Consider the following 24926-nt stretch of genomic DNA (forward strand, 5'->3'; position numbering starts at 1 on the left):
CCATCTCAGGATGAAACTTGTAGGGTCTGGACACATCTCAACCTGACTATTGCTGTAAACTACCTCCCATAGTTGCACAGCTTTCTGGCCCCACATCTCCCCTTTTTTTGTTGAATAAGGGAGGAGGTGTCATCATAGTCATCAGCCTCTATGTTGGGAAGGGTTTGGTATTGAATCAGGAAGTGATTGCGAGTGATTTTTGCAATGCTACTTATCTGCCATTTTAGAAATTGGATGAAGCAGGATGCCAGGAGGAATAGAGCCCTAATTGCTAATACAGAAATAAGGAGGGGAAAAGCTATCAGAGTGTTTAAGTACCATGGAGTCGGGGTGTTGGGCACATAGCATGCTCTGAAGATCTTGCAGGAGATCTTTGGGCATTTGTATGTTTTCTTCTACCAGCACAGATTCATTAACAAAGAAACAGCGTTCCTCCCACAACACCATGCAAGTCACTCCCTGTTCAGCAGTCATTAAGGCCAGAATTCTCTGGTTTTATAAAACAACTTCTGCTAGAGAGATGATCTGTCCCAGGAGGGACACAGACTGTCCATGGTGGAATCTATACCCTGGTCAAGCTTATCCTGGAAGTCAAAGGTTACATGGTGTGTTTAGACTGCCTCTAGCAGCTCCCATCACATCCAGAGAGATGGTGAGACCCAGTCAGATGAGCAGAGGGATGAAGATCTCCCTTTTCTTTGGTCCCTTTGGTGTAAAGTGAGCTCTTCAGGCTAGACCCAGGTTCATGACCATGTTAGTAGAATTAGAAATGAGTACCATCTAATGGAGTGGATCTTTCTGCCAATGTTTTTAAAAGTTATGCCCATGACATTGTGTATTGGTTCTTCTCCACAACCCGGCGGTAAGACCCTATTGCTGAAGAAAAATATATTTTAAAATACTTTCATTAATTTCATTAATTACTTACATTAATTAATTTGTATTTGGATCCTATTCACCTTCACCTAGGTCCTTTAACTCCTCCTCCTCACAGAGCCATCGACCTCTATACCCCAGGATTTGTTCCTCCAATTTGTGAAGTCCACATGCTTCTGGGTCCCAAGTATTCCACTGCACTAGGATTGACTTACCAAGAGCCACTCCTTTAAATAAAACAGTCCTCTCTCCCTCAAAAGCTATCAACTGCTTAAACCACCCCTTTGAGTATGGCTTATATAAGTGGGTCTGCAGGATGAGATGAATGCAGATTTCCAGCTGATTGTGTTCTGTCTCGGCCGTGAAATAGGATAGGAGGGTGCTGGTCATGAGTTGACAGACAGGTGTACAGAGTTGGATTAGGGCTGGGCCTCACAGGAGAAAGGAGATATTTTAGTTTACTGGGAAGCACACATTAGGAAGTGGCCATATGACTTCAGATATGTTTATGAGATATACATAAAGCAGAAGGGGGTATAGCTCAGGGGTAGAGCATTTGACTGCAGATCAAGAGGTCCCTGGTTCAAATCCAGGTGCCCCCTTCTTATTGTCACCTTTATTTACAAGAGACCAAATATGAAGAATTGGTTAACACAGAGCTGCATAACATACTGTACTTCCCTGTGCTCTGTATTCTGCTCAAGCCTGATCTCTGTTCTCTTCTCTGACAGGAAATAGTAAGAAACCCACTGTGAGACCCATGCAAGTTACATGTTGTGGCACAGGGCTGCATTCCAAGGCGCTGTAAGGCTCGCTCAGTGCAGAAGGTCAGAGCAGAGTCCTGTGAAGCTTAGGAGTGGATTCTTCCTCTGGAAACATTCCATAGATGTCCTTTCAGGAAGTCCCTTCAGAGCTCCCTATAGGGTGCTCCTCAGTTCCACTTCCCCCTAGCTTGTACTTTGGCTCCTGCTCCTTCTGAGGAAAGACTTTGATCCATGAATTTGATACCTATTTATACGAAGACTCTGAGGAAAAAGGGGAAATGATTTATCTCTCTTTGTGTCTTCACCATGGCTGATAAGTGACCAGAGCTAATGAACTCCATGAATGTTATTGAGTGAATAAATGATGGAGTGAAGTAATGAGCACTGTCCTGATGTCCTAGAAGATAAAGTTCCCTCTGGACTGCAGGTTGGCTAATGAAGACGCAGAATCCACAGCTCTTGATTTGGCCATTTTAGAAGTTAATCATGAACTGAAGGAAAACACCACAGTTATGTGTCTTTCTAGACCTGAGAGAGATCAACCTGCAGCACACTCAGAGAGAGGGGTGCATTTACGTGGGCTAATCAAACTTGAGAGGAGAAGGGAAAAGGGCAAACTCAAATAGAAAATTACTGGTAGGTTCAAGATCAGTAGAGGAAGCAGTAGATCATAAACACATAGCAAGCCTGGGTGTGGCACTATGCTTGAAGAGGTGCTAATGAGAGGCTACCTTACCTACAAAGTGGGGGTATAGCTCAGGGGTAGAGCATTTGACTGCAGATCAAGAGGTCCCTGGTTCAAATCCAGGTGCCCCCTTGCTTTAATATGATTTTGGTACTGAACTTGCGAAATCCACCTTAATTGGGTCTTCAATGAACCCATGATATATTCATTAGTTGGAGTTTCTTGAATGAACTGTATACCCTCCCTCTCTGGGCTGCATAATACAAGGTAAATTGATGTCTTCTATGAGTATGACTTAGCCTTAAGAGAACTTAACAGAATTCCCAAACAAAGGGATAAACTTTTAAGACTGAATCGCCACACCCTGACCCCACATTTGCACAATGATCAGAAATAGAAAATGATGGAAGGACAAAATACAAGAAAATTTCTCACAAAGAAAGATGTGGGTTTCCATCCTAACTTTCTTCAAGTACTCATCAAAATGAATGAGCTCCACAGGGAGTATCAAAGAATTTTAACACCAAAGGGAAGATCTTAAAACCCTAGGCTACAAAGTACAGATGATATATACATCATCATGGTAGTTAACTTTTCAACAGACGTACTTGAAACTAGGAGATAAGAAATGTTTGTGGCTCCAGGACACCTCTGACTAACAATTGAAAGTGATGCATCCCTTACCTGGCACTGGGATTTCTTATTTGACAATTTATGGCTTCTTGAAGAGCCTAATCCCCTGAGTAGGGCAATTCCATTAAACTCTGGTGATTCTGAGATCCCCAGGACATTCTAGGGTACTGCCATTGCTCTCAGATGCCTACCAGCACACTCACTAAATGCTATTGGTGAAGACACCAGACATATTAGTCACGGGACATGGGGAACCAAGAAGGTACTGACCAGGAAGCTTCCTCCTTGTCGGCTGGCTTGGGTGGAACTGGAGAGTCCTTTGTGAAGTCATCAACAGCTGTGGACTCTGTGAATTGCAATAATGACCTGCATGGCCAGTTATGAAGCTGAAACCCCCTTTTGTTGGGTTCAAAACATATGGCAAGTGGGATAAGGTAGGTGAGAAGCAAATGTCCTTAGTCCCTACTCAATAAAACCTAAACCAGATCCTCTGCGAACAATACCTTAGGATGACATACCTGCATCTCTTAAAAAGCTCTAGGGATGTTTCAGATACACTTCCTTATACCTATTAATTTTATATAAGCAACTCCATGCTACAGATGTGAAAAAACATTGGTTAAATCAGAGCCACAACTCATAATAACCAAGTCATAGCACAGTTTACATTAATGATTCAGGGACTCTTGTGCCAGCCTTCCTGAGCAAGGATTGAGTAGCTTCAATTGTCTCCCATCTTCCTCCCTCTTGGTCTCCATTTGCCAATCCCTCGATGTATCAGAAGAAATAACATGAAGAATGGCTTCCACCCTCGGAATTGTGGAGAAGTAAGAATCAGAGAGTGGATGGTCTCAGGAGCATGACATGGCCAGCAGTGTGGCCAACAGGGTACAGTCTTGAGTCAGAAATTGCATGAACTGTAAGCAATTGTTCTACTAGTGACTTATGCCCTTGTACCTGTGTAGACTCTCCTCATTAGCACCTGATCCATGTACTGCCTCACCAGGGATGCACTGTGACTTCTCATCCCCAGTGCCCAAGGGAACCTGACTCACTACTAATGAAAATTAGTATTCAAGAGAGATAGGGGCGGTGGGGAAGAGTGGAAAACCCAGGAGCGCAGACATCCTGAGGCCGCAGGACAGACTGCCACCTCTGCACACCTTGACCAACAATCCTGATCCAAGGGGAAACTGCACAGTGCCTCTGGACAGAGGGATATAGGAACAGAGAGCCGCTGGTAACCGCAGTTCTGGTCTGTGCCTAGGACTGAACTGATTCTGCCAAACAGCTCCCTTAGAGAGGAAACCCTTAGAAAGGAAACAAAAATCACTGAAAGAATTACAGGAAAAGACAACCAAACAGGTGAAAAAATTGAAAATGGAAATAGAAACAATAAAGAAAGCACAAAGGGAGACAACCCTGGATATAGAAAACCAAAGGAAGAGACAAGGAGCCGTAGACACAAGCATCACCAACAGAATACAAGAGACAGAAGAGAGAATCTCAGGGGCAGAAGATACCATAGAAAACATTGACACAACTGTCAAAGATAATGTAAGATGCAAAAAGCTCCTAGCCCAAAACATACAGGAAATCCAGGACACAGTGAGAAGATCAAAGCTAAGGATAATAGGTATAAAAGAAAGTGAAGACTCCCAACTTAAGGGGCCAGTAAATATATTCAACAAAATTATAGAAGAAAACTTCCATAACCTAAAGAAAGAGATGCCCAAAAACATACAAGAAGCCTACAGAATTCCAAATTGATTGGACCAGAAGAGAAATTCCTCCTGTCACATAATAGTTAAAACACCAAATGCACAAAACAAAGAAAGAATATTAAAAGCAGTAAGGGAAAAAGGTTAAGTGACATATAAAGGCAGGCCAATAAGAATTAACCAGACTTCTCACCGGAGACTATGAAAGCCAGAAGATCCTGGACAAATGTCATACAGACCCTAAGAGAACACAAATGACAGCCCAAGTTACTGTATCCAGCAAAACTTTCAATTAACATAGATGGAGAAACCAAAATATTCCATGACAAACCAAATTTATGCAATATCTTTTTACAAGTCCAGCCCTACAAAGGATAATAGATGGAAAACTCCAACACAAGGAGAGAAACTATACCGTACAGAAAGCAAGAACATAATTTCATTGCAATGAAGCCAAAAGAAAGACAAACAAACATAATTCCACCTCTAAAAACGAAAATAACAGGAAGCGACAATTGCTATTACTTAATATCTCTAAACATCAACAGACTCAATTCCCCAATAAAAAGACATAGACTAACAGACTGGATACATAAAAAGGACCCAGCATTTTGCTGCATGCAGGAAACACACCTCGGTGACAAAGACAGATACTACCTCAGAGTAAATGGCTAGAAAACAATTTTCCAAGCAAATGGCCTGAAGAAACAAGCTGGAGTTACCATTCTAATAGCAAATAAAATTGACTTTCAACCAAGAGTCATTAAAAAAGATAAGGAAGGACACTTCATATTCATCAAAGGAAAAAATCCACCAAGATGAACTCTCAATCCTAAATATCTATGCTCCAAATACAAGTGCACCTACATTCATAAAAGAAAACTTACTAAAGCTCAAAGCACACATTGCACCTCACATGACAATAGTAGGAGATTTCAACACCCCACTCTCATCACTGGACCAATCATGGAAACAGAAATTAAACAGAGACTTAGAAAAACTAACAAGTTAAGAACCAATTGGATTGAACAGATATTTATAGGACATTCCATCCTAAAAGAAAAGGCTATACCTTCTTCTCAGCACCTCGTGGAACCTTTTCCAAAATTGACTATATAATCAGCCACAAAACAGCCCCAACAGATACAGGAATATAGAAATAATCCCATGCATCCTATCAGATCACCACACACTAAGACTGGTCTTCAATAACAACAATAATAATGACAGAGAGCCCACAAATACATGGAAGTGGAACAATGCTCTACTCAATGACAACTTGTGTTGTTGTAATAATATAAAAATAAAATAGGTATTGTTGTCTATTACCCCGCTAGGTCCGCACCGCAGTGTCCCAAGATATCTGCTGATATCTTGGCGGAAACACATCCCAGCCGCACACTTTCCTACATTCAAACCCTCACATAAAAGAACACACAACACAATAATCTTTGACCCAATTCATAAGATATAATTACCCACTGAAACATACAAAGCCCAGTACCATCCATCCCTTGAGAACATTAATAACAACCTGTAAATACACAGAGCAGAATCTTAACATCACCTGCCATCTTGTCCTGCCATGGCTTCTCTGCCCCTCTCTCCCTCCTGTCTCTTCCTTTCTCCCTCATCTCCTCCTCTTCCTTCAAAATTCTCTCCCACCCATCCTTCCTTCTCCTCCAATGACAGGCCTCCTTCTATCCTGTACCTGCCCCTCACCTGTACTTTACAAATTCAATGGGGAGGTGGTTCTGGTGAAGTCACCTGAGTTCTGAGTCCTTGACTAGGCAGCTGTCCTTGGGGCAGTCTAATTAGCATCAAAATACAGATAACTTCAGGGCAAACCACAAAAAAATTGGTCAAGGAAGAAATAAAGAAATTAAAGACTTCTTAGAATTTAATGAAAATGAAGATACAACATTCTCAAAGTTATGGAACACAATGAAAGTGGACCTAAGAGGAAAATTCATAGGTCTGCGTGCCTGCAAAAAGAAACAGAAGAGAGCATATGTCAGCAGCCTGACAGCACACCTTAAAGCTCTAGAACAAAAAAGAAATAAACCCAAGAGGAGTAGAAGGCAGGAAATAATCAAACTCAGAACTGAAATCAACCGAGTAGACACAAAAAGGACTATACAAAGAATCAACAAAAGAGGACCTGGTTCTTTGAGAAAATCAACAAGATAGATAGCCCTTAGCCAGACTAACCAGAGGTCACAGAGAGTGTATCCAAATTAAGAAAATCAGAAATGAAAAGGGAGACATAAGGACAGAATCTGAAGAAATTAAAAAAAATCATCAGATCCTACTACAAAAGCCTATATTCAACAAAACTGGAAAATCTGGAGGAAATGGACAATTTTCTAGACAGATACCAGGTAGCAAAGTTAAATCAGGAAGAGATAAACCATCTAAACAACCCCATAATTCCTAAAGAAATAGAAGCAGTCATTAAAGGTCTCCCAACCAAAAAAAGCCCAGGTCCAGATGGTTTCAGTGCAGAATTTTATCAGACCTCCATAGAAGACCTCATACCAATACTGTCCAAACTATTCCACAAAATTGAAACAGACACAGCACTACCAAATTCCTTCTATGAAGCCACAATTACTCTTATACCAAAACCACACAAAGACCCAACAAAGAAAGAGAACTTCAGACCAATTTCCCTTATGAATATGGACGTAAAAAATACTCAATAATATTCTTGCAAACTGAATCCAAGAGCATATCAAAAAAATCATCCACCATGATCAAGTAGGCTTCATCCCAGGCATGCAGGGATGGTTTAATATATGAAAATCCATAAATGTAATTCACTATATAAACAAACTCAAAGATAAGAACCACATGGTTCTTTATCTTATTTCATTAGATGCTGAGAAAGCATTTGACAAATTCAACACCCCTTCATGATAAAAGTCTTGGAAAGAACAGGAATTCAAGGCCCATACCTAAACATAGTAAACACCATATACGGCAAACCAGTAGCTAACATTAAACTAAATGGAGAGAAACTTGAAACAATCCCACTAAAATCAAGGACTAGACAAGGCTGCTCACTTTCTCCCTACTTATTCAATATAGTACTTGAAGTCCTAGTCAGAGCAATCATATAGCAAAAGGAGATCAAAGGATACAAATTGGAAGGGAAGAAATCAAAATATCACTATTTGCAGATGATATGATGGTGTACTTAAGCGACCCCAAAAGTTCCACCAGAGAACTGCTTAACCTGATAAACTACTTCAGCAAAGTGTCGGGGTATAAAATTAACTCAAATAAATCAGTAGCCTTCCTCTACTTAAAGGGTAAACAGGCTGAGAAAGAAATTAGGGAAATGACACCCTTCACAATAGTCCCTAATAACATAAATTATCTTGGTGTGACTTTAACCAAGCAAGTGAAAGATCTGTATGACAAGAACTTCAAATCTCTGAAGAAAGAAATTGAGGAAGATCTCAGAAGATGGAAAGATCTTCCATGCTCATGGATTGGCAGGATTAATATAGTAAAGATGGCCATTTTGCCAAAAGCAATCCTCAGATTCAATGCAATCCCCATCAAAATTCCTACTCAATTCTTTATAGAGATAGAAAGAGCAATTTGCAAATTCATTTGGAATAACAAAAAACCCAGGATAGCGAAAACTATAATCAACAATAAAAGAACTTCTGGGGGAATCACCATCCCTGACTTCAAGCAGTATTACAGAGCAATAGTGTTAAAAAAAAAAAAACCTGTATGGTAATGGTACAGAGACAGGCAGGTAGATCAGTGAAACAGAATTGAAGACCCAGAAATGAGCCCACACACCTATAGCCACTTGATCTTTGACAAAGGAGCTAAAACCATCCAATGTAAGAAAGACAGCATTTTCAACAAATGGTGCTGGTTCAACTGGAGGTCGGCATGTAGAAGAATGCAAATCGATCCATGCTTATCACCATGTACAAAGCTTCAGTCCAAGTGGATCAAGGACCTCCACATCTAACCAGATACACTCAAACTACTAGAAGAAAAAGTGGGGAAGAGTCTTGAACACATGAGCACTGGGGAAATTTTCCTGAACAAAATACCAATGGCTCATGCTCTAAGATCAAGAATTGACAAATGGGACCTCATAAAACTGCAAAGCTTTTGTAAAGCAAAAGACACTGTCATTAGGACAAAATGGCAACCAACAGATTGGGAAAAGATCTTTACCAATCCTACATCTGATAGAGGGCTAATTTCCAAAATATATAATGAACTCAAGAAGTTAGACTCCAGAGAGACAAATCAGCCTATTAAAAAATGGGGTAAAGAGCTAAACAAAGAATTCACAGCTGAGGAATGCTGAATGGCCAAAAAGCACCTAAAGAAATGTTCAACATCCTTAGTCATCAGGGAAATGCAAATCAAAACAAACCTGAGATTCTACTTCACACCAGTCAGAATGGCTAAGATCAAATACTCAGATGACAGCAGATGCTGGTGAGGATGTGGAGAAAGAGGAACACTCCTCCATTGTTGGTGGGATTTCAAACTAGTGCAACCACTCTGGAAATCAGTCTGGAGGTTCCTGAGAAAATTGGACATTACACTAGCTGAGGACCCAGCTATACCTCTCCTGTGCATATACCCAAAAGATGCTCCAACAAACAACAAAGACTCATGCTCCACTATGTTCATAGCAGCCTTATTTATAATAGCCAGAAGCTTGAAAGAACCCAGATGCCCTTCAACAGAGGAATGGATTCAAAAAATATGGTACATCTACACAATGGAGTACTACTCAGCTATCAAAAACAATGACTTGATGAAATTCATAGGCAAATGGAATGAACTAGAAAATATCATCCTGAGTGAAGTAACCCAATCTCAGAAAAACACACTTGGTATGCACTCATTAATAAGTGGATATTAGCCCAAAAGCTCAAATTACCCACGATGCAATCTACAGAACACAGGAAGCTCAAGAAGAAGGATGACCAAAATGCAGATGCTCCCACTCCTTCTTAAAAGGGGGAAAATATTCACAGGAGGGGATATGGAAGCAAAGTTTAGAGCAGTGCCTCAAGGAATTCAGAGCCTGACACACATGTGGCCCATATCTATACAGCCACCAAAACTAGATAAGATTGGTGAAGCTAAAATACACATGCGGAAAGAGACTGGATATAGATCTCTCCTGAGAGACACATCCAGAGCACGTCCAATACAGAGGTCAATGCTAGCAGCAAATCATTGAACTGAGAACAGGACCCCCTTCGGGGGAATTAGAGGAAGTATTGAAAGAGTTGAAGGAGCTTGCAACACCATAAAAACAACAATGTCAACCAACCAGAGCTTCCAGGGACTAAACCACTAACTAAAGACTATACATGGACTGACCCAGGACTCCAACTGCATATGTAGCAGAGAATAGCCTTGTTGAGGCACCAGTGGAAGGGAAAGCCCTTGGTGTTGCCAAGGTTGGACCCCCAGTGCAAGGGAATATGGGGGACGGCAATAAGGGAATGTATAGGGGGAATACCCCTATGGGGGAGGAGGAGGGGAGGGAATGGAGGCTTATCTACAGGAAACTGGGAAGGGGAATAACCTTTGAAATGTAAGTAAAGAAATATATAATAAAAATTTTTGAAAAAAAAGAGAGAGATAGGGGCACTGATAATTCCCAACACTGGTATGTGTGTGTATGCTTACAATTGCATGTGTGTGTAGGAATGAGTGTGCATGTATGTGTGTGTATGTGTGGATATCTCTGTGGATGTGCAAGTATCATGTGTTTGTGAGGGCATGTGCTTACCATGGAGCACGTGGGGAGCTCAGAGGAAAGTCAGAGGTGTCAGCTCTCACCTTCTGCTTTATTTGAAGCAGAGTCTCTCTTATTGCTTGAGACATGGATACATACTCCAGGCTAACTCTTCATGATCTTCCAGAAAGAGTCTCCTGTCAACTCCCATCTTCCTGTACGATTGCTTGGATCACATCTATGTTCCTATATGCCTGTCCTTTTCATGTGGGAAAGAAAAATACACATATGACACATATCCACCTTAGATTCTCAGGCTCGTGCAGCAAGTGCTGATGTCTGCTGAGCCAGCACACTAGACAGCATTATGGTAATTTGATTATTGTTTTCAGTTTCAGTTTTATGCAATCCTATCCACCCTGCAGAAATAGCTGAGGCCACTACACAGTGGAGGGGTCTGCATTCTCTCTGTGTGTCTTCAGCAAAGCCAGCTGACTGTGGAGCTGTCCATGGTACATGATGGAGCTCCAGCCCTGTCAGGCTCTTAGCTCTTCACACAGCATTATAGCAAAGGCTGCCTGTGAAAAGTTCAGGTCTTTGGTGGGAATAAATATTGTTCTGTGCAGTGAAACTTCAAACACTGAAGCACAACTTTGACCACACAGATCCTGACCGTTTAGAGCAGGTGTCAGCCAACACCCACCATTGGATGCCAATGAGCTGCCTAGAATCCTGGTGGCTTGTGTGCTTCACCCCCACAGCCTGGGATTCACAATCCCCAGCTCTGGAGGATCCACTGGAGTCCTCCAGTTGATGCAGAAGTCAGCCCTCTCTTTATCTCCTTGCTTTAGGGACTTTACCTGCTGCCCACTCCACATGCTGTGCTGGCTTCCTTCCATACAGGGTTCTAGATGCAGAAACCCTTTCTTTCTACTGAAGGTGCCATGGCCTAGGATTAGGGACCTCATGTCCCCTTCTAAATATGATGAAGACTTGGTCCACTGAAAGATCAGAGATCCAAGGAACACACACACACACACACACACACACACACACACACACACACACCAGCTGGGATGCACCTTACACTGCTGACCAAGCAGATGGGTGATGACAGATCTCCTCCCTCTGCATGGTGAATCCCAAACACTGGGGTGTCTTCTCACACACAAACTGTATGTGGTGTGAGGGGAACCTGGTAGGGCACAAGTGACCAGGACAAGGTAAACACGGCCCTTATCCTGATGTCTGAGGCCAGAAGCAGTCATTTTGTCACAGAGTCACCTCACTGTGAACTTTAAACTCTGAACAGAGGATTCTTAGGTTGAAGAACAAAGAAAGAAGAAAGGAAACCAATGTAAGAGAATTGTCTCCTAAGAAAACAGAGACTGAAGGGTGGAAAGCTGAGACAGGACTGCAGGGCTGGAGCCTGGGGCAATGGCTTGATGCTTTAGACCTCATGTTGCTTTGAAGAAGACACAGGTTTGATTTCTAGCACACACTTGGCATCTCTCAACAGTCTGTAAGTCCAGGTCCAAGAGGTCTGAAATGCTTTTCTGGTTACCTTGGGCACCAGGAAACCACATATTTTACAGACAAACATGCAGACAAAACAGCCAAACTCATAAAATGTAAAAAAATAAAAAGACTGAAGGACAGGGTTTGCTGCCGCACAGTGGGGAGAGTGGGACAAAGTGAGCCACTGACTTAGCCTCAGAATAACTCAGCAGCCTCAGATTCAGGCTATCCCTCCACAATGGAAGGTTTATGGAGCAACTAATTAAGACCTTCTGAAATAGACACAGATCATTAAACATTGATGGGACTCTCACTTATGATTGATATCTGATGTTTGCAAAGCGCAGCTATAGGGTCCTAGAGGGACAGTTTTGGAGGTGACTGGAAAGCAGAACACTGAAGAGAGGAGACAATCATAGGCTTGTAATGAAGAGACGCATCAGCAGGAGTCTGCTGGATTTGAACTGAGAACCCAAGTCTGTAGTTCAATAGTCTAACCTGAGCTACACCCTTGTGGTGTGAGGTTTCCGTGGTGCATCTCACCTGTGTGACCCTGATTGGATCCCATAATATACTATATATGTCACTAAACCAGAACCATCACCAGCTGACCAAACTGTTTCCTGTTCAGCTCCCAGAGGCCATTCATTCATCTCACAGTTTCTTTTCCACCACAAATCACAATCTGAATTCCTACAATAAGCCAGAGCCTCTGCCTTCTCCTCAGTCAGGACCTGGGGATGTTGGGGGCAGGTCGGGGAATCAAGGCTTGTCAGCAGAGCTCCCACACCATGAGGTTCCAGTGATGTGACTCCATTTGTCACAATGCAGCTCAGTGACACATATATGGACCCATTGGGCTTCTGTGGGCTTCATTCTTCCTGGATGCTCTTTTCCATGAAGAGAATTTACCAGGCATCACTTCACTCAAATCAGTCTTCATAAGGGGCATCCAACTACATTGCCAATATGTAGCTAACGGGAAGGCTCTGGGTTCTCTACTTCTGTGAACTGATTTAGTCAAGGCCTCCTGCCATGGAGAAAGATCTCTTTCCCTTTTTCCAACAGCAAAGTTCTATCTGCATTGCCTCTGAATTCTCGTTCTGAACCACTCAGTTCTCATGGGACGTCAAACCTTCTCATAGAATGGATGGCAAGAACAGCCTGTCACAGATAGTCACACCGTCATTGCTTTACTCTGAAGTTTAGCCTTTCAGCTCTGCAAGTTCATATATATATGTCTTAATGGGTCATCATGACAGCCATGTTATATACTTTCAATACTATTCCCTACATTTCCAGCAGTGAGCATCCTATAGGTCCTGTACTTTGGAATCAAACCAGTCAGCCCAATGGATGTTTCAGTCACATCCTAATGTACCAATCTTACAAAAGGAACAAACCATCTTCCTAAGCAGAAAGAGACCTCCTCTGGCATCTCCTCAACAGCTGACATTAGCGAGTTAGTGGCTTTAAAAGTTCAGCACCTCTGCTGATGCCTTCTGCCTCCTATGAGTCTTTGACTTCAGGTAGCATTTCTCCATGCAGGCACAGCCTCAGACTCTGTCCACTATCATCTTAGCCTGCCAACAGAGTCTTGAAATTCAGAATGCAGTCCATCGTTCAATGGGCACCTAGACCACACTGGACCATTGCTCATTGAGTTGGGGGGTACTGGAAGAAGGTATGTCATACTTTCATTTCTGCTGCTGTGATAAAAATGCCCTGAAAGGAGGCAAGTGAGGGTAAACAGGGTTAAAGTTAACTCACAATTTCAGGTTACAGTCCCTTATTTCAGGAAAGTCAAGGCAGCAGGAACGGTAAGCAGTTGGTCATATCACTTCTATGGCTAAGAGCAGAGAAAAATGAATACACGCATGCTTGTCAGGGCTAAGCTCACTTTCTGCACTCACACAGTTCAGCATACCTGCCTAGGGAACAGTGCTGGGTCTTCATAATCCATTGCCTTAGTCCTCAACACAATCCCCTCCAGACATGCCCATAGGCCAACCTAATCCAGACCAACCTAATCCAGGAGGTGTAGGATGTGAAACCCTTGCAGGGTGAACCAGGAGGAGAATAAAATCTGGAGTGTTAAAAAAACAAACAAATAATCAATGGCAGTAACTGGGAGCATAATAGCATTGATTCCAGAGGCCTCAGCTAATGAAGACTTTCTAACATCATGGGTAGCCTGCCTAAGATGAATGGTAAGTCAGTAACCAGACATAAATAAGGGGGCACCTGGATTTGAACCAGGGACCTCTTGATCTGCAGTCAAATGCTCTACCCCTGAGCTATACCCCCACTGGTACCAGTGTACACAGTTAATAATTGTCATCTAAGTGGTGATCTAGTAGGACTGACTATAAAGTTAAATTACAGATGCTCACAGACCTATATCCCAGAAGCTGCCAGACCTGATAGGTGAGATGCCTTCCTCAGCTCTGCAGCTTTCCAGGCCTGTCCTTGAATAGCATCATCAGCCAAGGAAATGGAGAAGAGCAGCCTGCAGACCCTGAGCCTACTTCACACTGCTGTCCTCGGTTAGCTCCTAAGCTGGCCAACTGCCTTCACCTGGGTACCCAGGTACCCCTGACAGATGGGCTGTCACTCAAGAGTTTGATCAGAGCCATAGTTGACACTGTCAGCAGCCACACTGCAGGATCTCTCTCTGCCTTGTATAGCAGCTGAGTAGTCTTTAGCCTCTGAGCATGAAGGAAGTGAGCAGTGGGCTCTGGAAGGGGGAGAGAAACACAGAGGAAATGTCCACCTGACACAGACCTCCTGGTTTTCTGATTGTCTCCATAGTCTTGACCACAGGTTTACCAGATAGCCATGGAGAGAGATACTTTTATAGTTGGGCTTTCCTTTCTGGTCCCCGGACATTGTCTCCCTCTATAACTGCTTTGCCTGGAAAACTGCAGAAGAATTTTTCTGTCGTAGTCTTTGTCTTGTTTTTATGAACTCAAGAGAACCAAAGAAGATAGATATATGCCAGAATAGGGGAGACAGATATTAATAACAAGAAGGACACCCAGCCTGCAGGAAGAGAACAGGAGACTATCCATCATATGACAGGTATTCAACGGCTGGGCTGGAGCTCCAAGCTCTGCTGAAGAATGAAAGAAAGAAACATAGAACTGAGTGTGTGTGATATAAATATATGGTAGGGGTCACCATGATTTGAACCAGGGACCTCTTAATCTGAAGTCAAATATTCTACCTCAGAGCTATATCCCTTCCCTCTCAGACATGTGTAGTAAGTATCTTTCACTTTCTACATTCCTAAAGCTTAAGTTTTTTGTTGTCTCACCAGACTTGGTAAGACCAGTACTCCTGCCACCACAAACAACCCAGAGAGGTTCCTGTCCTGCCCACAGTGTCTCCAACTCTGCCTCTGTTGTCATGTGAGCACTCTCCCACATCTCAGCCTGTTCAAACAGCACAGTTGGAGGAGGCATGAGGACATAAGCTAATACAAGGGTCTTTAAAAGAGTTATATGTCTGACTTCCTCAGTAAAGCAACAAGCACTTGGTATGAAGAGACCCTGGTATATTTTGGGCCACAAATGGTAGGTACCTGCATGTGAAAACATCTCTCTAGCCCATGTATGGTTTGTGTGTTAGACTCTGAGGTTGGTTTCTGGATAGTTCGTAAAAATGTCTCTTCAGGACTGAGTGGTTCACTGACGAGCTCTGAGGAGTATCAGGAAGATAGCAGATAAAGAGGGCCTCTGGTTTAAAACTAAGTAATGCTGAAGCTATGGGTCCCATCTTGACTTGCAGATCTACCCCAAAAGCATGGATGGTTTTAATTTGACACTTGAGTGCTGATTTGAGTAAGAATTGCCCCATAGGCTCAAATGCTTGCATTCTTGGTCCCCAGTTATTAGAATTGTTTGGGGAGAATTAGAAGGTATTGAATTTTTGAGGTAAGAGCGTTACTGGGGTTAGGTTTTGAGGTTTCAAAGGCTGATGAAGGTTCAGGCTTGTGGATCCTGTAAGCTCTCAGCACCATGCCTGCCTGCCAGTCATCCCACTCCCCACAGTGATGATCATGAATTAACCCTCTGAAAATGGAAGTAAGCACCCAATTAAATGTTTCCTTTTATGTGCTGCCTTCATTGTGGTGTCTTTTCACAGAAATAAAACAGTAACTAAGACAATGTTTTTTGTTTTTTTTCCAAAGAATCTTGTACAATTGTATTTAGAAGTGAAATGTTTTTAAAGTTTACCAAGAAAAATATCCTCCTCCTTTTGGTATATCTTTCCTGTTTCTAAGATGGATTCATTCTGGCTCTACCTTCTAGTCTGTCTGTGTGCCCTTAAATAAATTCACTATTCTACAGTGTGTCTAATTTAATCCAATCTTGAAATCAGTAACTGACCAGCTTTTGTAGATAAGGATTATAAGTCATGTGCCTCTTGCTATATTCATTTTTCACATATATTTCTATCTCAACTTTTGTTTAAATTATCTTCTATGTTTCTATCATGCTGATTAGGTAATTGTATTCAGGGATTATCTATACGGTGCTAATGGGGCTATGATTCTGGGTAGAAGCTTTGCTTTAATAGAAGCTAGTGACATTATACTTTAATCACTTTCATAAATACACCTAAGTTTGTGTTTCAATGTTGGTTTTAAATCTAACCTAGCTGACAAGGAAGATTAAGTAACACCACTGCACCCTCTGTAGAACACGATGGCATCACTGGTGATAAGCAGGATGAGGGCAAAGCTAAGGTCTTAAGGAAGGGGTAATTGGGAACCCAGGAGAAAGAAAACCAGTCTGGGACCTACAGCCTCCCTGGCTGAAAGGTTTAGGCCCTGTGTTTGCATCTTTGCAACTCCAGGAGCTCAGAAGGGCGCTCACTCTGCTGTTCACTATTCAATCATTCAATTATATTGAAATGATATGTGAACACTCAAGGAGCTTGTCCCATCCTGGACATCCATTTAAACACAGAGAGAAAGCATGGACATTGTTCTAATTCTTCAAAGAGACTTCTTTCAAATAGACGACCAATCCAGGAGTCATATTACCATAGAAGCGGCAGGAGGCAGAGGACAGAGTACCCAAGCTGGGGATGTGATGCAGATCCCTAGAGAGATGAGAAGTGTTGCTTGAGGAAGAAGCCAGCTCCTCAATCCCTGCCTTAGTCTTTGTTCTATTGCTGTGAAGAAATACCATGATCTGAAGTAGAAATTTCTGGTTTCTTTGAAGACTCAGTTGTGTCATGTGATGTTTCTCTAGAAACTGTCTTCTGAGAGGATTTTTTGCTAAAGCAGACACATGAAAAGATATTTTGCTAAGAACAGATATATAGTGTTTTCCTTGGAGCAGCCTGGAAAAAAAGGCATGTGATGTTTTCCTAGAGCTGATGCCTGAGAGAAGAAGTGATGATTGGAAAGGATATAAATATAGCACAACAAACACTGGATGCTGCTGGATGGTATTGGTGTGCCTTGCTTTGTGGTCACTGTTGGGCTTTGCTGATGCTGGTCTTTGCTGATGATGCTGAATGTGGTGTTGGTATGCCTTACCATTCTTTGTTGGTCATTGTTTGTCGTAACTTCATAGAAAGAAACACACCAAAAACTTCTAGTGGTGTTCTGGCAGCGTCTTCCTGCTTCCACTGACTTGGACCAATTGTCAGAGCCTTGCAGTTTCTTCTGGATCAACCTGTCATTGCTGATTTGTGAATGGTGTTTGTGAGTGGATCGAGGTGCAGATTCCGATTCCTGTGAACTGAACTGGTGATATCCTAACAAAGCAGATTGGATTTGTTCCAAAGAAATATTTCTTAACAGGCCCACATCCTTCTTTGCTCTATTAACCTTTCCTTTCTACTACCTCTAGTGGGTGGTAGGCTAGAAGGGAGGTTAAGACATTTAAGAAAACTTATTAAGTTGGTTTTGAAAAATTCTAAGCCTACAGTGATCCACAATCAAGGCAACTTGTAGAAAAGCATACATTTAGTTGGGGCCTTATTTACAGTTTAGAGGCTTAACCCATTGGTAGTTAGTATGGCAGCACACATGGTGCTAGAGCCATAGCTGACAGCTACATCTTGATCCTCAGGCAAACAGGCAGCGGGGTGGGAAGATTGGTCCTGATTTTAAAATCCCAAAGCCTACCCCCAATGACATGCTTCCTCCAACAAGGCCATACCCAGTCCATCGGGTCACAACTCCCAATCTTTCTCAAATAGTGCCATACCCTGGTGACTATGCTTCCAAATATATAAGCCTATGGGGGAGACATTCTTATTCAAACCACATCAACCATTCAGGCTTCTTCAGACTGGGTTTCCTGCACTGAGTGAGCCTCAGGGTCACTTCCTGGATGACTACCTGGATCATAGTAGAGTGACTATGACCTGGATGAACTTCACAGTGAGCCCTCTGTTGGCTCTTTCCTAGAATGCAGGTTCTTTCTATAACTAACAGCTCAGCCTTCGAAAGGTCCAGAAGAACTGGATAAATGGAAGAAAAGCAAAAATGAGTATGAGCAACAGCTTCTCTGGGGAGAAAAACTCACTTATCAGGAAGCACCCAGACTTGAACCAGAACCTCACTGGTCAGAAGTCAAATGACCTGAAGCAGATGCTCTACCCCTTGAGCTATACCCTCTGCTCTATGAGAGTGGTCTAATAATTTCCTTTTATATTCACATATATAGCATTCCTACAATATACAGGAAGTTTATACTTATTTCTAGAGAGTTTGTAAGACTAGCACTGATTCTTCAGCAAATTCAACCTAGAGAGCACCTTGTCCAGTCCTAGCTTTACCCTGCTCACATCCTTCCCCCTTTCTTCAGGCTGTGGAAGCAACAGACACACACACACTATAACATATATATATATATATATATATATATATATACACATATATATTCATACATACATGCATGCATGCATACATACATACATACATACAAATAATACTAGAGGGACTCTAGGATTTACATGCTATGCTTTATGTTATAAATCACAAAGCTTCGGGGAAAGGTACTGTGCCTAAGTTTTGAGACACCCAAGTGCTTATACCTGAATACATCTCTTCAGCCCAAGGACCTGTATTAGATCCTAAGGTTGTGGACAGGAGAAGGTTGTGAACTTCCCAGGTCTTGAGTGGACAATGAAGAAGTTCTGTGAACCATCATGAGGACAACATAGAATGAAGATCATAAAGGGCCTCTATGGAGACAGCTCTACAGTGACCTTTATCCCACTACATGAATGTGTCCACTGTTGCATATTTGTTCTTATATCAAAGTATCTTCCACAATTATTTTTCAGTCAAACATTGCTTTAAGGGTTATCATAAACCCTGCCAATTTTTGCAGTCTTCCTGTGCAGGCTCCACTTTCCAAAGCTTTGGTTGTTTATTCTGGTACCGTGGGATTAAGTGAGTATAGCTAAGTTGAACGTAATTAAGTTATTAGCATCCTTTTATAGACAAGTATGTCACTTTTAATCATTTGTGTTGTTTTGGAGAATGTGTAATAGTACGAATGTCATGCTTAAGTAGGTCTAAGAATTTGTGTTCGCCTGTTTCATTTCCTGGGGATAATAACAATATTTCTTTCCTTCTTTTTGCTTTGTTTTGTTTTGGTTTTGGTTTTGGTCAAGACAGGGTTTCTCTGTGTAGCCCTGGCTGTCCTGGAACTTGTTCTGTAGACCAAGATGACCTCAAAAGTCACAAAAATCCACTTGCCTCTGCCTCCTGAGTGCTGAGATTAAAGGTGTAACCATAACTGCCCAACTGCTTTATTTCCCTTAAGTATACTTTATCTATACTTTTTTTTACAAACTTTGATTTTTCTCTAAAATGTCTTTCAAAATAAATTTCCACATGTTCAAATATTGAACATTTCTCTTTTACTTTTCTTTTTTTCAATAGATCCCAGACTACTTCACCAGGACATTCTTTGTTTCTTTTTCTCTCCTGTATGAAATTCTCTCTTTTCTGCATTTCTTGTCTTGAATCTCTCTCTCTCTCTCTCTCTCTCTCTCTCTCTCTCTCTCTTTCTCTCTCTCTCTCTCTCTGTGTGTGTGTGTGTGTGTGTGTGTGTGTGTGCGTGCGTGCGTGTGTAAAGAACACCTGATGTTTCCCTCTGTCCTCTGCACACACAAACACATACACCAAAGAAAGAAAGAAAAAGGCAGGAATGACAATGTGGAAATGACGAGTGAACCCAGGTGAGTGGTGTGGGACGTGTGTGCAGAGAACACTCACTAATCAGAAGGGGACTCCAAGAGCTCTGAGAGCAGAACATTGTTACTATTTCTGAAACCACAGTAAGGTTGCAGAAGCCCTGCACTAAAGTCTGAGTAGCTGAGCTCCTAAGCAATGACATCAGTAGAGGCCGGCAGGCTTCAGTCATGGCTTTCAGGAACAGACTCAGCAATATCCCCGTTTTTAGGCCTCACATTTCTATACTCTTTGAATTCTCTCCCTGTGTTAGTTACTTTTTCTTCACTATGACAAACTACCTGACAGAAGCAAGTTAAAGAAGGAAGGGTTTGTTCTGGCTTGCAGTCTAGGAGGACACTGTCTTGATGCTGGGGAAGACAAGGCAGAGGAAAATGAGGAAGCTGGTCATATTATCTCCACAAACAGGAAGTAGAGGGAAATGCATGTTGATGTTCTATTCACTATGGTGTGGCCCATACTCAAGATCAGTCTTCACACCTCAGTTAAACCCCCTAACACACTGCTGTGAGAGGATGGGGAAAAGGGAGAGTGCCATTGTAAAGTTCAACTTTTCCAGCCCCAGCTCAGACCTAACAATTCAGAATGTCTGGAGATGAGATCGGGGATTAAGCATGTTGGGCCCTACCTTGGTGTTTCCCTTCCCCCTCGCTGAGCCTTTTAGCCTGCTATAGCAAGAAAATGTTTACACCCTCGGCAGCTGCTCTTAGCCCCTGATTTGGGGCTGGGATTTTCCATGGCACCCTTCCTCCCCACCGAGCCTTCCTGCTTGTTGTTGTTAAGAAGTTGTTTATGCCCCTGATTGGGCCGGAACTCTCACCACACAGACTTTTCCTGTTTTCCTGGCTGGGGATTTTCACCTGCCTTGTTGTTTTTCCACGGCTTTTGCCTCGGGTATAGAAGGAGATCTCAGTAACGCCTTGGTGGCACTTGCTGAAAACGGGTGATCTGTGTACGTGTTTTCTTTCAATCCTGCAGACCTACGCCCAATATTCACACACTGGTGGCACAGGTGTGACATAAGCACATGTCACCATACCCCAAGGCCATTCTGGAATTCACACACATTTAACAACTTTCATGTTTAGTCTGCACTTCCGTGTTGTATACTTGAGGAAAAGACTAGAAGAGAAAGCCTTCCTTAGTCTACACTATGCTTAGCACACGATGTTGGCCAGACATGGTGGCACTTGTCTTTAACCCCAGTGTGTGGGAAGCAGAGGCAGCTGGATCTCTGTGATTTCTCCAAAGTGTTCTACATAGTGGGCTTCAGGACAGCCATAGCTACATAGGGAAACACAAAACATGACCACGTCCTAAAACCATATTTCTTGTTCTGAAACATTCTACTTCTCCAGTCAAGAAGATAGGCTAGACTCCGTCCGAACTGTCTCTTCTGCCTTGGTTTCCCTCCCATGGCTCTCTGAAGGGCCCCTCTGTTGGGGGTTGGTCTTGCATACTGTATATTCAGATGATTTTTGTGCCCAGACATCTGATTACAGTACAGATAATGGTCTGGTCAAGCATCTCCAGTCTCAATGTTATGTAAAAATTGTTTTCCCTCAGCTCTGATTGATTGATAATAAAGAGCTGATCAGCCTATGATTGGGCAGGAGAGGACACTAGAGGTGGAACATCAGATCCCAGTGAGAGGGTCCTGGCTAGAGAGAGGAGCAGGAAGAGAAGAAAGGTGTGGAGAGACCACGTGGAGCCACCAGGAGGATTCACCGTGAGGTCAGGATGAGAGAGCACACACATAGAGCAGAGAGAGCCAAGGCGAGACTGAGATGGCAAGTGACAGGGCATGTGTCTGGGTACTGATAGCCTTAGAGGGTTACAGTCGCTCAGAAGCTGTCCAGCAGAGTGCCAGGAGCATGTTAATAAAAGTACCAGGTCTCCGTGTCTTTTATTTGGGATCTACATGAGTTACGTGGATGTAGAAACTGCCTACAGTTATTTGGGAGCAAAAGAGGGCACTGAGAAATACTTCTACACCCTCAACCTGAAAGATACAATGAATCAAGCTGACGACACACTGGAATTTACCACAGGACACCAGTACTAAAGTTCCTCAGAGGGTGCCTAGAGCTGGACCAGGGACCTTTTCCCAGTAGTCAAATGTTCTGCCTGTGAGAGTGCCCCTTGTCACTCTGGAACCAATTGCTAAATGCCTTTTGAGTCACATTGCAAAACCACACTCGGAATCCATACCCATTGGATTGAAATTTGTTTCAGAAAGTGCTAATATTATAAAAATTTTGCGACACAAAAAATAGCATCTTTGGTCTTTTTCCTCTGTATGGACCTGGCCCTTTCACTGGCCCTCAGGAGCCTTATTTACACAATCTCATCTGGGTTGGTTTTTATTTTGTTTCGGGTTTTGGTTTTTGTCTGTTTTTTTGTCACAGTCGAGATTTATTTCAATAAAAACACTCAGATTAATCAAGATAGTCCTGTAATTTCTTATAATACATAAACATATAACGTAAAATCTTGAAAGCTAGAAATCTAACCTCTAAGAAACATTTCTCCAAAGTGATGGCTGTTTAACAACACTCAAGGGAACATTATCTGTGAACTGCCTTAATCTTAATAAGAACTTAATTACCAGAAAGCTACTCAGACAAAACAAACTTTTATCTGTCTTTACTCACTTCTAGGTAGCAAGAGCTGTCAACTCTGCCCAGCACAAAGTTACCTTGAGGAGTCTCAAGTAGGAGAGTGCATCAATCACACTGGCATTTGGGAATGCCTGCCGGGTATTTTCTTGATTGCTAACTGATACAGGAAGGCATCTAATTGTCTTAGCATTCCATTAAAAGTCTTTACCAATGCTACTGGCAACTTCTAGAATCTGATGATAAAGCCCTATTGCTGTAGACACCACATACTTAGTTACAGAACATGAAAAAATCAACCTGGTATTCACTTGGTAGCTTATTCCTATTGGACATTAGAAGGTCTCTACAGGCTGCTGGAAGAGGAGGGTAATGTGAACTACAATAATAACAGCCTGAGGAGGCATGCCCACTGGTGCACTAGTGGCATGACATCATGGGAAATCAACCACTTTCTCCTCGAATGTAAGTCCCATTCCACAAGATGAACCCTGTAACTGGTGCTATTACTGGTCCAACCACCTTTAGCTAGACAGGTTGTAGGCCTAGAGGAGAACCTACTACTATTATACTGCTAAATAGATTCAGTATTAAACCAACTTCTAATGACTTCTAATACCTATAAATACATCAAGTTTTTAAAGTATTGGAATTTTTAAAGACTCTAGGACTCTTAAAGTTGTACTGTATTTTATATCATGATATTAATATGAAATAATGCAGATAAATAAAGGAAAGGTGATGTGTTTATTTATCAGGTCGCCAAGGTGTGAAGTCTCCTTAGCTTCAGCTGTCAACTTGACACAGCCTAGAGTTTTCTGAGGCAATTTTGACTGGGAAGTGACTCAACCAGATTAGCCTGTGGGGAATTGTCTTGACTGCTCATTGATGTAGGAAGGCCAGTTCCACTGTTGAGGGGGTACCCATCCCTAGGCAGAAGGTTCTGGGCTATATTAGAAAGCTAGCTGAGCAGGAGCAGGAGAGCGAGGCAGTATGCAGTCTTCCTCCATGGCTTCTATTTCAGTTCCTGCTTGATTTCCTTCATGAATGTAGGTGTAATACCTCTCCATCCCTGGTTATTTTAGTCAGAGCGTTTTATCACAGCAACAGAGAGAAAACTAGGACACACGTTTTCCTTGTTTGTTTCTAACTTTGTATCATAAAGCCACTGATAATTAAGGCTTCTTTCAACTGTAGAGTTTCTAACATTAAAAATGTTTCCAACATTGAACTGCCTGAGGATCCAGCTATACCTCTCTTGGGCATATACCCAAAAGATGCCCCAACATATAAAAAAGACACGTGCTCCACTATGTTCATCGCAGCCTTATTTATAATAGCCAGAAGCTGGAAAGAACCCAGATGCCCTTCAACAGAGGAATGGATACAGAAAATGTAGTACATCTACACAATGGAATATTACTCAGCTATCAAAAACAACGGCTTTATGAAATTCGTAGGCAAATGGTTGGACCTGGAAAATATCATCCTGAGTGAGCTAACCCAATCACAGAAAGACATACATGGTATGCACTCACTGATAAGTGGCTATTAGCCCAAATGCTTGAATTACCCTAGATGCCTAGAACAAATGAAACTCAAGATGGATGATCAAAATGTGAATGCTTCACTCCTTCTTTAAAAGGGGAACAAGAATACCCTTGGCAGGGAAGGGAGAGGCAAAGATTAAAACAGAGACTGAAGGAACACCCATTCAGAGCCTGCCCCACATGTGGCCCATACATATACAGCCACCCAATTAGACAAGATGGATGAAGCAAAGAAGTGCAGACCGACAGGAGCCAGATGTAGATCGCTCCTGAGAGACACAGCCAGAATACAGCAAACACAGAGGCGAATGCCAGCAGCAAACCACTGAACTGAGAATAGGACCCCCATTGAAGGAATCAGAGAAAGAACTGGAAGAGCTTGAAGGGGCTCGAGACCCCATATGTACAACAATGCCAAGCAACCAGAGCTTCCAGGGACTAAGCCACTACCTAAAGACTATATATGGACTGACCCTGGACTCTGACCTCATAGGTAGCAATGAATATCTTAATAAGAGCACCAGTGGAAGGGGAAGGCCTGGGTCCTGCTAAGACTGAACCCCCAGTGAACTAGACTGTTGGGGGGAGGGCGGC

General features: G+C 42.4%; 1 long non-coding RNA gene and 3 other non-coding genes across 4 annotated transcripts; 2 read left to right on the top strand and 2 right to left on the bottom strand.

Moving 5' to 3' along the window:
• Positions 1 to 462: 462 nt before the first annotated feature.
• Positions 463 to 24926, bottom strand: LOC134486766 (uncharacterized). The gene is made up of 2 exons (XR_010066149.1): positions 3010 to 24926; positions 463 to 876 (listed from the first exon to the last, which is right to left on the bottom strand). It is a non-coding gene; the product is annotated as an uncharacterized LOC134486766 (long non-coding RNA).
• Positions 1407 to 1478, top strand: Trnac-gca26 (transfer RNA cysteine (anticodon GCA) 26). The gene has a single exon. It is a non-coding gene; the product is annotated as a tRNA-Cys (tRNA).
• Positions 2386 to 2457, top strand: Trnac-gca27 (transfer RNA cysteine (anticodon GCA) 27). The gene has a single exon. It is a non-coding gene; the product is annotated as a tRNA-Cys (tRNA).
• On the bottom strand, positions 14173 to 14244 carry Trnac-gca28 (transfer RNA cysteine (anticodon GCA) 28). Its single transcript has one exon. It is a non-coding gene; the product is annotated as a tRNA-Cys (tRNA).

Source organism: Rattus norvegicus, chromosome 4 (assembly GCF_036323735.1).
Source record: "Rattus norvegicus strain BN/NHsdMcwi chromosome 4, GRCr8, whole genome shotgun sequence".
Classification (NCBI taxonomy): Eukaryota; Metazoa; Chordata; class Mammalia; order Rodentia; family Muridae; genus Rattus; species Rattus norvegicus.